At 39.8% G+C, this 5,000-nt stretch overlaps 1 protein-coding gene and 1 long non-coding RNA gene across 3 annotated transcripts in view; one reads left to right on the forward strand and one right to left on the reverse strand.

The window, feature by feature from the left end:
• LOC123513536 overlaps window positions 1-5,000 on the reverse strand; it is a 140,165-nt gene that overhangs the window by 109,442 nt on the left and 25,723 nt on the right. The window lies entirely within an intron of this gene.
• Window positions 2,562-5,000, forward strand: part of LOC123513518 (synaptic vesicular amine transporter-like) — a 38,032-nt gene continuing 35,593 nt past the window's right edge. Inside the window, exon 1 of the mRNA XM_045270733.1 lies at window positions 2,562-2,696. The gene's annotated coding sequence lies outside the window, so the exon portion shown is untranslated. The remainder of the gene's footprint in view (window positions 2,697-5,000) is intronic.

Below are 5,000 nucleotides of genomic sequence, written 5' to 3' on the forward strand. Positions count from 1 at the left end.
ATAGGAAAAACCTGTCTAGTTGTTTCTGTGGCCTTACAAAATCATCGAAGTGAGAGGGGAAGACGTTTCTGAACACGAGCTCTATGAATACCCAGCGTGACGGGGCACATCAAGCAGGGTGTCGGAAACGCACTACGAGATCTCAAGAACTTGTCCATGAAGGGAAAGAAGGCACAAGTTACGACGTTAATGCAGTGTTTACCAATAAGCATGTTAAGTATACAGTGATGACAGTGCAATGACCTCTCGATAAGGCTGATGACCACGTCTTACTTTAGCCTCTTCAGTACTGGGATGTATATTTTACCTGTGTTTTGTGTACGATTAGACCATTTTACTGACATCAGGCAGGGTCTATGGAGGCCAGAAGATTAATGGCCACAGTCTTCAGTCTTCACTATTTTAACTCCTTCAGTACTGCTATGTATTTTTTACCACGAGTTTTGAGTATGATTAGGCCATTTTATTGACATTACCAAGGGTCTATGGAGGTGAGAAGATTAATGGCCACAGTCTTCACTATTTTAACCCCTTCAGTACTGGGATGTATTTTTTACCTTGAGTTTTGTGTTCGATTAGACCAGTGGTTCTTAACCTTTTTTGGCAGCGACCCAAAATCTTGCACAAATCAACCATTGCGACCCAAGCCTACATAGATATATAAATTGTCCTCCACTCTGCTCCCTCCTATACACCCTCCACCTCCGCCAACGATTACGTTTAAAAGGCAGATGTCTTGTTGGGTATGGGAGATTCTTTACACTTCAAATAAATTTACTGCTTTGGAGTTTTTATTTAATCATGGTCTACTTAGAATCCTAAAACAATGCATCATGATTTTTAATTATTACAATATATAATTATAATATATTTATAGTGGGAAAATAATTATTTTCTGCAAACCGTTAGCGACCCAATAAAATGGCGTGGCGACCCAACTTTGGATCACGACCCAGGGGTTAAGAACCACTGGATTAGACCATTTTATTGACATTACCCAGGGTCTGTGGAGGTCAAAAGAGTAATAGCCACAGTCTCCAATATTCTAACCCCTTCAGTACTGGTATGCATTTTTATCTTGAGTTTGGGTATGTTAAGACGATTTTATTGACATTACCAAGGGTCTATGAAGGTCAAAAGATTAATGGCCACAGTCTTCACTACTTTAATCCCCCGACATAAGTTTCTGAAGCTGTATCAAATCACCAAATAGTAAGAAGAATGAATATGGAAACACGTCACGGTAATGAAGGGGTTATTATTCCTCTTAATAAGATTAATAATTCACCTTAACACTAAACTTAAATGATTATATTCTAAAACACTTAAAAAAACCCCACTCTTTTCCTCATATATATTTCCTCTTCCCTTTTTCCATGAACATAAATACTACTTTATTTATTTATTTATTTATTATTTTTATGCAGGAGGGAAGCCAGCCAAGAGGAACAAAATATTGAAGATAAGGCCCACTTGATCTACAGCAACACAGGATGAACAGTTCGCTTGTGGTGTATATAGACTCTCATTGCCACCTTCCAGACTGGGGGAAAGCCACAGTCCTGCATAACAAGCTGTCCACAACGAGCTCACTGGTGGAGTCTGTACATTGGACCAGCGTTACGACCAATCACGAGGGAAGACCAGTGTGTTTGTCAAAGTTGTAGAAGTGGTGGTGGTGGTGGTGGTGGTGGTGGTGGTGGTGGTGGTGGTGGTGGTGGTGGTGGTGGTAGTAAAAACAGAAGCAGAAATGTAGGAGTAAAAGTAGTAGTAGTAGTTGTAGTAGTAGTAGTGATTGTATTATTATTATTAGTAGTAGTAGTAGTAGAAATGTAAGTAGTAGTAGTAGAAATGTAAGCAGTAGTAGTAGAAATGTAAGTAGTAGTAGTAGTAGTAGAAATATAAGTTGTAGCAGTAGCAGTAGTAGTAGTAGTAGTAGTAGTAGTAGTAGTAGTAGTAATGATAGTGGTGATGGGTGTGGTGGTGGTGGTGGTGGTGGTGGTGTAGTGGTGATGGGAGAGGGATGGGCGGCGGCTGTGGTGGCGCCTGTGGGAGCGGGGGCGACGGTGATAGTGATGGTGGTGATGGTTGTGATGGCAATACTAATGGAGGTGAAAATAATAAAGCGAGAGAGAGAGAGAGAGAGAGAGAGAGAGAGAGAGAGAGAGAGAGAGAGAGAGAGAGAGAGAGAGAGCGGTGCCGTATGGGTGGGTGGCGGTATGCCCAAAGGAATTCCATTTAAGAACTTTTTCGTCTGGCGATGGTCGACCCAGAGAGAGAGAGAGAGAGAGAGAGAGAGAGAGAGAGAGAGAGAGAGAGAGATGGAATGGGGCGTGGTTTTCTGGTGATATAACGATAAGAATAAAAAAAAGAAAAGAAAAAAACAATTGAGGAGGAGCAGGAGGAGGAGGAGGAGGAGGAAGACTAGAAGAATCAGAGGAGGAAGAGGAGGAGGAGGAGATACACGGCGCATAAAGTGGGCGGAGACAAACACACCCCGCCTACAAATTCTCCCAAGCCCCGCCTATCTATTTGTGGGTGTATATAAGTTAGAGCAGGTTGGGTGGCAGCATTCAGGTACCAGGGCCGCCCGTCGCCACAGCCTCACCACGCCCGCGCCCTTGAACACGCCCACCACACCACAAGTACGCCCGCACGCCACAGAATGGAGTGACGGGACACCACTGTTTAAAAGGGTAAGTTTAAGATTTTTGGTAATTTTTTTTTTTTTTTTTGAGAGAGAGAGAGAGAGAGAGAGAGAGAGAGAGAGAGAGCAACTAGTGGAGGGTTGGAAAGACGCCCACTTGTTGCTGGTCGCTTGGTCCGTTGCTCTCTCTCTCTCTCTCTCTCTCTCTCTCTCTCTCTCTCTCTCTCTCTCTCTGATCCGATAAATCCTTTCAGTTCACTGGATTCATCGAGGAGTTTCTATTATTATTATTATTATTATTATTATTATTATTATTATTGTTGTTACATATATTTATTTGATTTCAAGTGGTTGTTTTCATTGTCTTTGTATTTGTCTTTTAATTACACGAGAGAGAGAGAGAGAGAGAGAGAGAGAGAGAGAGAGAGAGAGAGAGAGAGAGAGAGACTGAAGTACACGCAAAAGTTGAATGATGCTCAACTTTTTTGCTCTCAGTCCATTCCCCTCTCTCTCTCTCTCTCTCTCTCTCTCTCTCTCTCTCTCTCTCTCTCTCTGACAGGCAAAGTTTGGCTATAAATCACCTCTGTTCTCAATATTTCAGAGTCTTTTCTTTAATATGCATCCAAACCATTCTCTTTTCCTCAATCTTTTTTCCCATTTCGTTCATCTCTTCACTTGTATTCAATTTTGCTCATTCAATCGTGCATGTCAACCATTCTTATACATTCCCCATTTAAACATATCTACTTTCTTTAATATGCATTCAAACCCCTTTCTTTTCCTCACTCTTTCTTTCATTCATCTCTCCGTTACTCACAACACCTTCACTTATATTCAATTTGCTCATTCAATCGTACACGTCAACCATTCTTATATATTCCCCATTGAAACATACTAAAATTATTCCCCTATTTTTCTATATGAGGGTAAACAGGTCGAGGGTAACCAAAACTGTGATAAAGTCCCACTCAGGTGCAAGCAAAGGGGACTCCGAGGCTGGTACAGGAGTCTTCATACATTTTTTTCTTTTCATTCAATTCTAAAGCCTGTATTCTGAAACGCTCTATCCTCCCACCATCACTGCTTTCCAAAGGCCCTAGTTGAAGATACTCGTGTTTTTAAGGGTATTTTTATGGTTCTGATGATAGATTGGCAAGATTTCTAGTTTATTAATAGAAGAAACTGTCTTGAAAACCCGCCTAGTTGTCTGTGGCCTTTGAAAATTGTCGGAGTGAGAAGGGAAGGCGTTTCTGAATACGTAAATCTTGAGTGAATTCAGTTTAAACGGTATATACAATTAATTTATCGTAAAAGTAAGAGTACAATTTCTCCTCTTCATTTCTAAAGTAAAGACACTCAATTCACTGGTACAAAAGTATCATATTCTAAATCCTGAGTGAATCTTGTTTATTCTATCGTATATGTAACAGTAAAATTTCTTCTTGTTCACTTCTAAGGCAAAGATACACAATTCACTGGTATAAGAGTCCCCATTTTCTGAATCTTGAGTGAATCCTCTTGTTTAAACGGTATGTACAATTTATTTATCGTATATGTAGCAGTGTATTTTCTCCTCTTCATTTCTAAGGCACAGACATTCAATTCAGTGGTATACGAGTCCTCATATTCTGAATCTTGAGCGAGTCCTTGTTTAAACGGTATATACATTTAATTAACGTATATGTAACAGTGTATTTTATCTTCATTTCAAAGGCAAAGATAGAAAGGAGACATGAGACAGGAAGCGTTGTATACAATAGTCCTTAGTTAGATAAATCCTTAGTCTTCATACACACTCAAACCAATGAAATTAATCCGTATAAAAGTGAAACGTGGCTTATATTATCTGTAGATATGTATAGAAAGGAGACAGCTGAGATAGGAAGCGTTGTATACAATAATCCTTAGTTAGATATAATCCTTAACCTTTATTAGCACTCACACCAAAGAGAATAATCCGTATAGAAGTGAAACGTGGGATGGGTTCACTGTAGACGTTTAAAGAGAGGGAAGGGAGACGCTTAGCTGAGATACGAAGTTGTATACCATATTCCTTGGGTACAAAAAGTCGTTGGTCTTCATCCACACTCAAACCAAAGAGAATAATCCGTATAGTAATGAAGCGTGGGGTGTGTTCATCGTAGACTTGTAGAGAAAAGTGAGACACGTGGTTGGGTTAGAGTTATATAGGGTAATCATTAGTTAGAAATAATCCTGTCTTTTATATTCAAGACTTAAAGAATACAGAATGAAGTAATGAAACGCTGGTTGTGTTCACCATAGAAATAATCCTTAGTCTTCATATTCAAGCCAAAAAGAAAAAAAAAAGTAATAATTAATGAAACGCGGGTTG

The sequence above is a fragment of the Portunus trituberculatus genome, chromosome 5 (genome assembly GCF_017591435.1).
Source record: "Portunus trituberculatus isolate SZX2019 chromosome 5, ASM1759143v1, whole genome shotgun sequence".
Classification (NCBI taxonomy): domain Eukaryota; kingdom Metazoa; phylum Arthropoda; class Malacostraca; order Decapoda; family Portunidae; genus Portunus; species Portunus trituberculatus.